The 11,734-nt window shown below is 43.4% G+C and overlaps 1 pseudogene; it reads left to right on the top strand.

The window, feature by feature from the left end:
* Positions 1-779: 779 nt before the first annotated feature.
* LOC104851052 lies at positions 780-2,431 on the top strand (annotated as a pseudogene).
* Positions 2,432-11,734: the final 9,303 nt, after the last annotated feature.

Genomic DNA, 11,734 nt, shown 5'->3' with positions numbered 1-11,734 from the left:
GTCATTCTAACTGGGACAAGATAATATCTCATTGTAGTTTTGAATTGCATTTCCCCACTGTCCAATAATATTGAACATTTTTCATATAGTTTGACCATCTATGTGTCTTCTTTTGAGAAGTATCTATTCATATCATTTGCTGATCTTAATATTGTATTTGTTGTTGTAGTTCTTAAAGCTTTTCAGATTGCTTATATATTCTGAATTTAATTATTTGTCAAGTGGTTAGCAAATATTTTCTTCTATTCTATAGATCATGTCTTCATTTGGTTGACTTTCTTTTGATGTACAGAAGCTTTTTAGTTTGATATGATCCACTTGCCTATTCTTGGTTTTGTTTCCTATGCTTCTGAGGTATTATGCTCAAAATCCAAATGCTCATTCCAATGTGCATTGTATAATCATGAGGACACAGGGTAAGGGACAGTTTCTCACTGAATGAGGACGTTGTTGGGCACCTCTTGGGGCCTTTGTAAAAGCTGAGCAGGTTAAGGGCACTGAAGCTGAAGTACCCTCGGCTTCATGGAGAATCCACCTCTAACCCTGACTGTAGAGAACTCATGGTGGATGAGGCTGGTGGATAGGCAATAGCAGGATGAGATGATGGTGCTCTGTTAGAGGGAAGGTTAGAGGAGCAGGGTGCTAGGTCAGCTTGGAGGGTAGGAAAAGTATCTTTGTGAGGTAATATACAACCCCAAAGCTGAATAATGACTAGGGTTAGGCAGGTGAACCAGAAGAGAAAGGCCTTCCAGACACAGAGCACAGTATGAGTAATCATCCAGAGGTAAAGGGCCACACTAAATCCAGGGGTACACAAGGAGTTCTGTATAGCTGGATCTCAGATACCAGGAAGAGGAGTGGAGAGAAAACAGCAGGAACCAAACCACAATAGTGGCAAATGAGGTGGAAGGTGTGGCTGTGCAGGCGGCAACATGAAGGATATTGGTCATTACTCCATCAATGATAAAAGCTGTGAGGAAGAGGAAGAAGAGGAGGAAGAAGGACCTCCTTGGTGTTATGTGCAGTGCTAGTGGGCCAGCATGACCAGGACTCATCAGATGATAAGTGGGCCCTGGAAGACTGGGTGTCCTCAGAGACAGTAGCCCTGCCAAAACCTCACTGGCAAGCCCTTCCTGCCCTTTGGGAGTTGGCACTGTTTTCAGTGCAGTGCCTACTTTGTGTATGAGGTATGTGGAGCAAGAGACTTTGTACAGCATTTCTGCTGGCACCATGGGCTGCAGGGTCATACTGGTTGTGTCAACACCCTTCATTTTAACCAGTGTGGCACCTGGCTGGCCAGTGGCAGCAAGGACCCAAAGGTGGGGCTGTGGGATTGGGTGTGGCAGCTGCCAGTGCTCGACTTTGAGAGTGGTCACAAAAGTAATGTCATGCAGACCAAATTCCTTCCCAACGGTGGAGATTGCACCCTGGCCATGTGTGTCCGGGATAGACAGGTTTAGGTAGCAGAACTGTCTGGCACACAGTGCTGCAAGAATGTGAAGCATGTGGGATACAAAGGAGCATCCCACAGTTGTCCCTGGAGCCACGCTCTCCCTGTCTGCAGGTGAAGATGCAGTTGTCTTGACCACTGAGTCAAGATCGGCCAGCTTTGAAACTGGTGGTGACAGAAGAAAAAGAGAAGAAGTGGGACTGTGCACAGTTTATGTGAGTCCTGCCAAGACCCATCAGTTTGCAGTGGGTGGAGGAGATCATTTTCTAAGAATTTATGACCAGAAGAAAACTCACGAGACAGAGAACAATGGAGCTCAAGAAATTCTGGCCTCATCACTTGGTGAACAGTGAGTCCAAAGCCAACATCACCTGTTTCATGTACAGCCACGATGGCACAGAGCTCCTGGCCAGCTACTATGATGAAGACATTTACCTCTTCAACTTCTCTCACAGTGATGGCGCCCAATATGTTAAGGGCCACAGAAATAATGCCACAGTAAAAGTCTTTCATTTCTACTGCCCCAAGAGTGAGTTTGTGGTGAACGGTAGAGACTGCGGGCACATCTTTCGCTGGGAGAAATCCTGCCGTATCATGCCGTTCATGACAGGACACAAAGGAATTGTGGGAAACTGGCTTGAGCCCCACCCTCACCTGCCTGCGCTGGCATCAGTGGCTTAGAGCATGATGTGAAGATCCAGGTGCCCACAGCTGAGGCTTCCACGGAGCTGACAGGGTTGAAGGGTGTGATTAAGAGGAATAAGTGAGAGTGTGATGAAGACAGTTCTCACCACAATGATCTGCTCCAGAGCCACATGTTCCGGGTCCTTATGCATCATCTGAGACAGAGATGCTGCATCACCACGCTGGACAGACCCTGGGGTTGGGGCCACAGATGTGGTCTCTGATGAGTCTCCCAGCTCCTCAGACAATTCAGAGGAGGAGAAGGGCCCAGACCAAGGTCAGTGCACACCATCCTGAGGCCTCACATCTAGGGGCGTGGGCTGGGGCTGCCAACCTGATCCTGCCTGGGCACCCTTTCCTGTTCCAGGCCCTTGCACTCATCAGAAACACACTTTGGATCTTTTGTTTAGATAAAAGAAAGGCATCCCTGGAGGACAGACCAGAGAGAAATGAAGCAAGGGAGAGCACTTAGGAGAGGGAGTCGAGCCCTGGAGTGAGTGGGGTTTTATGTTAAGATGCAAAGCAGTCAGCAGAAACTATCTCTCTGAAGCTTTTTTTTCTAGGTGCGGGGGAGCCTGTTTTGTTAACTGGTTCAGGACAGGGAATGGGGCTTCCTTTTTCTTTATAATCTCCCTTGTTTCCTTCGCGTGGGGTGTGGGAGTAACAACTGGTTGCTCAGTACCAAGGGGCCAGAGAGGAGGGTAGGAGGTAGGAATGCCACTCTCTTTGGCTTAGGTTTTTTACCTTTCTTTTGTTTTAAAATAATTCTGTGTAACTTTCATTTGTTCCCCCGACACACCAGCAACCCTTCTCCAGGATCCTGTATTTTATTTTCTTTTTTTTTTCTCTCATTGAGTTTACTGGTACATTCTAGGTATACGGTACAGTTGCATTCATCATGGGATCTTGTACCTTTACAGGTCGTATCTTGGTTCTCATTGTTCCCCATACTCCTGCCCTCCCTTCACCCCCTGCTCCCTTCCCTATTTACCAACGCTTTTATTTCCACTTTTTCATTGTCTCATATTTTTGTATTTTCCCGTGTCCCCTGTCCCCTACCCTTCCCGCTTCTCTCAGTGGCACTGTGCCTGCCTCACAGGATCCTGCATTTTCAAGACGCCCCAGCCATCCCCCACTCTTCACCGTCCTTTCCACCCCATTCATGCGCCGTACCTGTCACAGTGTTTTGCATTTGACTCTTCTCATTGTCTCATTCACCTCTAAAGAGGGCTGGTGAGGGAGGTTGGGGAGATGGGGAAGGGACGAGGATGGAGGAAGAAGAGGGAGGGTGTTACCTCTCATGATATTTTTTACAAAGAATTATTTGGTGGCAGCAGTCTCCCCTTTTCTCTCACTGTTAGAGGCCTGATTTTATATCTATTAATATATCAAAAAGCAAGTGAAACTTGGATGTACAAGTGAAAATTCCTGTCAAAGTTTAAATATCCATATGGCCTCTATGAGTGCAATAACGGGACTTAAAGAAGAGTGAGCAAGAGTTCTGACACTTGGGTCACCTTCCTCTTTACGAATGGCCGGGAAAGCACGGGGCTGACCCTTAGGTGTCAGGAGGCAGAATAGAGGAATCTTCACTTCTGCCCTTCCCTGTCTTAGTGGAAGAGTTGGGAAAAAGAAGAAATTCAACTCTGTCTCAGATCTCCCAGCTCTTCTTAAGTCGTGTGGGAAGCTGCCAGCATGGTTCTTGTAAACAGAGGCTCGCCTCTCTATAAAGCACTCCAGGAAGGACTCTCTCCTGGTACTGTGTGTGATAAAAGGCAGCACTCTCTTTTCCCTTTAGCTGCTTGATTTTTTTAAAAAAAGTCATCTAGTTCTACACAATAGCACCATTCCTATTAAAAGACTGAAAGGAAGAACTCCCTCGGTATGACTTTATGCTTGTCAACCTCTTGATATCCTGAGATTGAGGACAAGTCACTAATATAAGGATTGATTCTGGTGGCTGGAGCTTGAAAAATTGTTCTTATTGCTGGTCAGTGAGTGTGAAAGTCCCAGTTGAATTCTTCCTGTCAAAAGCTCTTGCTTCTTTTCCTTTGCCCCCAACTTCCACAAGATCTAATCAGGAATTCTGCATCCTGGGAAAGTTGGATTCTATTTATCCAGGCCAAGAAAGAGGAGGGGGAAAGAGTAAGAAAATAGTATTCCCAGATTCCCAGACACTCCTTCCTCCTGCCCCATTTTCTTAGCAGCTCTCAGAACAGATGTTAGTTACTGTACTCCTGTCCCAAGGAAGGGAACGCGTAGTGAGGAAGTCAACTGAAAACCGTGCACTCTGGAAGTTTTTATATTTTCCCAGCAACCTCCACCCAACAAAACCCAAATAGCCTGAGTGCCATGCTAAAGGGATTGAATCCCATGGAATGGGGAGGGATTGAAAAATGCAGATGGGATTAGTATTTAGAGAGCTCACTTGAAGCAATGTTGAAATGGACAAGAACAGGGTAAGATGGGCTGGTGAAGTACTATGGGTAAGTAGCTGTGGATCAGAAGCCCTGAGTATAAGGACAAAACCTAATAAATAGAGGGGGAAAATCCTTGGATGAGTGGGAATTTCCCAGGATAACAATTCAGCTGTCTGAGTTGATAGTGATGTTGAGAGAGGGCTGAGGAAGAGCAGCGAGTTTGTTGGAGGAAGATGATGAGCGGCCTGAGGATCCTAAGCCACCCAGGAGGAGATGCCCCATGAGCACCAGAGCCCTGCAGCCTCCTGAGGGATCTACCATGTGGAGGAAGTTTGGCGTCAGTGAAGGCAGACAACACAGACTCCTCAGTGGAGAAAGTGTGGCATAAAAAGTGTTGAGGACCTGAAGCCAAACCCTGAGACATAGTACGGGAAAGGCGAAGTAGAAGAGTATGCAGAGGAGACTAGGAAAAGCGCTCAAAACCTACAGGGAATATCAGTCTCCAGGGGGGTTTGCCCAAATTTGGCCATGATCCGAGAGCAGGACAGGATTGGGCAGAGCTTTCAATGAACACTTGGTGTTGAAGAAGACTAAATAACAAGCATGTTTTACATTTTATAGTTCCAGGTAGTTTTCCATATTGACATTATCTTATTATTGTGCTAGTAATTTGGAGGGAAAAACAACTTCCATTCTCTTTTTATTTTTCCTCGGAGGAACTTGAAGATAACATATCATAAGACATTCAGTATCTACTGTAGGCCTTCCATGCAATTAGCACAGAGCATACTCAAATATGAAATACTGGGATTTCTTTTTTTTTTTTTGGCCTAAAGTTACCCTTCGAGCTGTTTGTCTCTGCAGCCTGAAATGTAAACCTACCTTTGCATATTCAGGGACATTTACAAATGTTATTTAGCTCTTATTTTAGATAGCTTTGTGTTTAACTCTCTTTCGATGAATGAAGTTGTCATTTACCTCAGTTCATTAGCCGGAGTGATGCTCTATGGTTTAACATCGTGAAGATCTCCCACTCGTTGTTGGTTCATAGCTGCTCAGGGACTCAGGCTGTCAGAAGGTCCACCACGTGGAAACTGTGTGGCTTGGAATCCTCAGCTTTCCTCAGCAAGGGAAAGAAAGACAGTGTGTCATTTCTTCTGCTCTCCAAAGCTTTGTCTTGGAAGGTAGTCCAACCACTTTGACCCTCAGCACTCAGAGCAGGACTAGCCGTGCAGTTACTTCTCACTGCAGGGGGCGCTTCACTTGTCACCTGCAGATGTGGGTGGTACACCTGTCAGACACACTTGCTATTACCTAAGCCAGAGTTCCAAAAGCCAAGTTAGGTGGTGAGAAAATACAAACAAACTGATGATACCTCTACAATGAATATTAAAAAGTACTACTGAAACAACATTTGTGAAAATTATCTCAACCAAGTAAAAATGAAAATACATAGCTATGGGCTGGGAAGTGGTTCCACTGCCTGCCTCACAAGCGCAAGGTCCTGAGTTCAATCCCAGGTACCACTCCCCAAAAAAGAAAATACATAGGTATAATTTTCCGATGCCTGGTTTTATTATAAGTAATTTATTTTTAACTCATTTATATTTTGAGATATTATTTGCAATATTAGTTGTAATACCACATTGACATTAGATTTATAAGTTTTCCAATATCAATGTATTAAGACTAAGTAGACTTTTTATTGCTATTTTTATACGACAACAAGTAGAAGAAATTAAGAAAATCACAGTCATAAAAAGTTTTATTTACTTTGCCTTTGTTGTAAAACTTAATTTTGGCATAATTAAAATGTGTCATGATATATTTCTATCCTTGCTTATTATAGTAACTGCACAAAGATTAAAGAGATAAAACACAGTCATTTATGAGGAATTGAGTTTCAACAAAAACTTAATTTGCCAATAGATACGTTTCTTTTTCCAATTCACAGGGAAATTACTAGACTATGAATTGTTAAATTTCAAGTCTTAGTATACAAAACAATTTTTTTTCAAACTGAAAGCATTCAATAAAAAGTTCCTAAATTTGAAATTATCAGTTTTTTAGAGAAAATAAAGTTCATATGTAAGCTTTGTTTTCTTACAAGAAAAGTCAGGAAATAATTTTACTCTCTTGATTCAGAATTCACCATTTCATAGTCATGATTAAAAATTAGTTTTCCCCCTTATTTGTGTAAAAAAAACTTTTAGCCCTATAAGAACTTTTCATGTTATTTTATGTTTGTCTTAAGTCCCATTTATTATACCTAGCTTAATTTTAGAATGTTGCCTGCTTTCATAGCTATATGTTATTTTCTTTTTGAAGGATTTTATTTAAAAATAAAATTAGTAAGTAAAACATAATTTAATAATAACATCTGATATCTTGTGTTTGAATTTTTCTTGGAGTTGATAAAAATTGTAAGCTGTAATTTTTAACAAAGACTCACATATGTTTTATTTCTCAATCAGGAGATATTTGCATCTCAGGTGGACTTTTTAAAAGACACATTTGAAAAAATTTTCAAATGGGGATTTCGATTTTCAATTATATATTTTATATTGGATATTCAGAAGAAACTTTTACTTATCAATCTTTCCACTTACAATCTGATTATCATTTTAAAACTATAAATTTAAATTACTTCACAATAATGTGTTGGATTAGTTTACAGGCATATGTTAAATTATAGAGCACCAAGTTCACAGCTTTTTAAAAAGAAGACACAAGTATTTGTATTTGAACAGTGCAGCAAGATTAATGTGGTTTTAGGAATCCATTACTCTGCAAACCAACTAACTTGCCTAATAGATAAGCAGAAGGTAAGAGGAGTGCTGGCTGAAGGGAGTCTAGGCTCTGACTGTGTTCAGCAAAGCCGCCAGGAACCTGTTCACATCTCTCCATTTTGTTACCCTCAATGCTCAGACTTTCTGTCTCAGACTTGGTGCTTTGTGGTTACACAGTGGTGCTGGCTTCAAATCCTCTCATCAAAGTTCCAGGCAAGAGCAAAGAGGGCGGTGAAAGGCCTAAGAGACCACTTCTTAACAAAGCTTTGCTTTCTAATCCAGGGGACATCTTCTTCCAGGGTCTCCCATCTGTATCTCTGATCAGAAGAGAGAAAAGTGGCCTTGTTTAGCAGCAAAGGCTGTTGGGAGGCTGAAGAGTCAGCGAGAGAGTGGGAATAGCCACTGAATAGGCAATTTGATTAGTAGAGACACCTCACAAACTCCACATAGTTAAAATAAAGTTACTTACATAATCGAAAAGTTAACATATACTAGTGTATAAGCAGTATTAATTGTGAATTGTAATTGGCCTCCATTTTCTATTTGCCCTCTAATTTAGACAGCCATGCTAGAGCATTTTTTCAGCTTTATTTTTTATAATTTTCTACATCCGATACCTGATTATACAGATCCCTACCTCTTGAAAATCTTTGGTTACAGTTTGCATAAAAATGGGGAAGTTTCTTTAGGTTAAGTTTCGGGATAAAAGCAGGCAGATGTAAACAGATCTAACAGGAAATGCACAGGCTTTAGCACATAACACCCAGTCATTTGCTATGGTTACTCGATGATGGAATGCTTTGTGCTACAACACGATTTAGTGCCTTTTGAGTGACTGGCCTGGCAGAGTCGCAAGTGGCCTGGCTCCAAGGCACCAACCAGTTAGAAATGGGCTGCCCTGGTGGAGTGACCTGGATACTTTCTTGTGGGAGCTCAGATACATTTTCAGAAGGAGAGCCAGCCGACAGCCATTAGTGGACAACACTTCCAGGGATAGGGGTGAGTGTCTCAGTCCTGAAAGAAGATGCAGTTGGGAAGCACAGTGAATTTCCAGGGTCTATGTGTGAGTTGAGTCTCTTATTTTCCTCCTCTGCTTCACATCCCACCACATCTGCTCATTATCTGTTTCCTCAGGTGATCTCATTTCCTTGGTAGGGCAATTCATACTGCGCCAGACATGCCCTGAACACATACATACGAGAGAGCTGCTTTGGGACTGTTCAAAGGGCCTTCCTGGGCACCGGTAATGCTTGCTGCCCCACATGGCCTTCCAGTCCTGCATGTTTCCCTCTTCCCCGCTGCAGTACCTAAAGTTTTGGGGCCCCACCTTGGGTGGGGGTTGCTATTAAGATCTCCAGTTGTGGCCATTCTGATGGGTCTGTGATATCTGATTTTGCTTTAAATTTACATTTCTACAATTACAAATTAGTTTGATATCTTCATGTGTTTTTTAGTCTCTTGAATCTCCTGTGAGTTGTCTGTTTTCTCTGTCAGTATTTCAATTGGGTTCTGAAAAAAAATATTTCTGACTCTCTAGTCTGTAAACAAGCATTCCATATAGATTTTGATAATGATGTCTAAAGAATTTAAGCAACCCTCTCAGGAGCGCGGAGTCTTCATCAGAATATTTTGAGTTTTAAATTAAATATTCCCCCCTGACACTCTCTCTCTCTCTATTTTTGAAGAAATTATCACTGACAATTTATGAGCGATCTGTCTAGTGAGGTTTTAACTGAAAATTTCTTTGGAGTGGCTCATTTAAAAATCATGTGTATGTATATGTACACATGTATGTGCAGGTGCCTACTATAAATCTTTTTTATTTCTAAATGGACAAAAACTTCTACTCTGTACTCTTTCTGTGCTTCAGCTCCCATTGTATAGTCAGTCAAGTCTGTCGGGGAACTTGAGAAGGGAGGAGGGTTGGTTTGCTAACTCCTCTCCCCTTTCCTTTTGCTTCTCTCCTGCCCTCTCTTCTTTCCTTCCCTCCCGCTGTCCTTCTCTGGTAAGATGAATTAGGTGAAGTAAGAAGTCTGGAAATCAGAGTTTTGTCACTTGGGGGATGGTTTTCATGTGCAAGGTTTTATCGAAAACAGATCTAATTTGAGAGAAATATTTTCCTCCCCAAATCAGTGAAGCCCTTAGCCATAGGGTATGTAAACAAACTGCACTATTCTCCTGGGAAGGCACATCCTTGAGCTGTTTCTTTCTACTTCATCTCTCATGAGGGGCACCCCCAAACTAGTCCATATCCGCTCTCCCCAGGGTATGTTTATGTCAGAGGAAGAATATGTTCACAGCCATCTGTCTTGGGCTAAGATTTGCAGTGTGTACAGGTCAAATCCTTTGAGGGTCCTTATTGCAGAAACCCAAGTTGTCTTTATGATGGGCTGACATTGCAGATTGAGCGCAGCCCTTCTCCCCAAGGAAAATTCGGGAGTTCAACCCTAGGCAGCACAGTTTTCAAAATATTACACTTTTAGCTGAGAAAATAAATTTAAGGTAGTGTTCTCCCAGGGGAAACACACTCCTTGACATCACCTTTATCCTTGGATTTCGACACAGTATTTACTTTTAATCGTGCCTGAATGAAATGAAAAATTCCAGCAGCAGAATGGGTGCACACATGCTGGATACACACATGCACGCACAGACACACAGACACACAGACACACAGAAGCTGCTCATCTGTGAAATCCCACCCCAATTTTCTGTCAGTGAGAAGTTTGGCTCAGTGCCCCACTGTCAAACACAGCTTCTGAGCAAGAGGCACCTTCTAGTGGGAGAACCTGCTTCAAGTTGTGTTTGGATCAAAATGAGTTAGAAAAAAGTTTCAGTGATAGTGTTCCAACTACTGTTAAGCTATGGGGAGCACACAGAGGGCCTTTTCTGATCAAGGCCCTCTCCTACCAAGTGACAGAGTTGATATAATTTTATAAAGCGAAAAGTTACTTCGATATTCAGCTACATAAGAAATTTCCACAGCGTAGTCTTTCAAGTTTTTAAACATGGTTGGTCAGAGGAGGCCTCATTACTTTTTCTGTATATTTTCGGAGAGCAGCCTACTTGTGATGACCACCCCATGCCTTGCTCAGTCTAACGGATGTATGATAAGATCTGTTTGCAGAGTCCCACGCAGGTGAGCATGGTAGGCAGGTATCTGTTGTATGGGGTGGTGGGCAGCTCACTGCATGGGAGTGGTGACAGGTGTTGGGCGGGGAATCTGGTGATCTGGAAATCAGAATAGGGATCAGGAGAGGCTTGCGTGATAAAAGCTGAGGCCCCGTAGGAGTTGATGTCCCCATGCATGCTCCACACACTCACCTGTGCTCCTTCAGGGCTCATTCCAGCTGGGACAGAGTTCAGGAGGAATCATGGGGATATTTTCCAGTGAACGTCTTTGTATCAGTCACTTTCCCTTTGCTGGGATAAATATGTTATGCCCGCAACTGAAAGGAGGACAGGTGGTATTTAGAGGTCCGTGGTCAGCTGGCTCCGAGGCAGAAAGGACATGGTTGAAGAGCATGGCAGAGGAGAGCTGCTCATCTGGTGGCAGCCAGGAAGGAGGGAGAAGGAGAGGGAGAGGAGAGGGAGAAGGAGGGAGAGGGAGGAAGAAAGGGGAAGAGAGGGAGAGGGGGAGGGAGAGAGAGAAAATAAGAAGAGGAGGAGGAGGAGAAGGAGGAGGACGAGAGAGAGCGTGCAGGGAGGAGCTGAGGATAAGAATACACTTTCCCAGGGCACACCCCCAGTGACCCATCTCTGACCAGGCCCCATTTCCCAGTAGCACTTTCAGCTGTGAACTCACAATAGATGAATCCGTGGGATGAGCATAGAGTCCCACGATCCAGTCACTATCCGAACACATGAGACTTTTCAGGGATATTTTTCATCTAAGCTGTAACAGTCTTAGACAAAACAATGGAGACAGAAAGGCAAAGATCCTTCCAGATCATCAGCCCACATGGTTTTCATGCCCCAGGTATTTCTGCTGCGAAGGCCCTGCTGGAGGTATTTCTGGAATCTCAGGCTCTCCATCCTTCCTGCAAAAACTCTTGTATTCCTCCACAAGTGCCTGCTGCCTTCAACTCGCTCAACGTGTCTTTTTCTTTTGTAGCTATGAGTATTCCTCTCTCCTTTCTCTTTCTCTCTCAACTTGCTCATTAAAATCTGGTGATCTGGAAATCAGAATAGGGATCAGGAGAGGCTTGCGTGATAAAAGCTGAGGCCCCGTAGGAGTTGATGTCCCCATGCATGCTCCACACACTCACCTGTGCTCCTTCAGGGCTCATTCCAGCTGGGACAGAGTTCAGGAGGAATCATGGGGATATTTTCCAGTGAACGTCTTTGTATCAGTCACTTTCCCTTTGCTGGGATAAATATGTTATGCCCGC

This window comes from Fukomys damarensis, unplaced genomic scaffold (genome assembly GCF_012274545.1).
Source record: "Fukomys damarensis isolate Sample0158 unplaced genomic scaffold, DMR_v1.0_HiC HiC_scaffold_37, whole genome shotgun sequence".
NCBI lineage: Eukaryota > Metazoa > Chordata > Mammalia > Rodentia > Bathyergidae > Fukomys > Fukomys damarensis.
The sequence above is the reverse complement of the archived record's forward strand: the minus strand, read 5'-3'. Positions and strand labels throughout refer to the sequence as shown.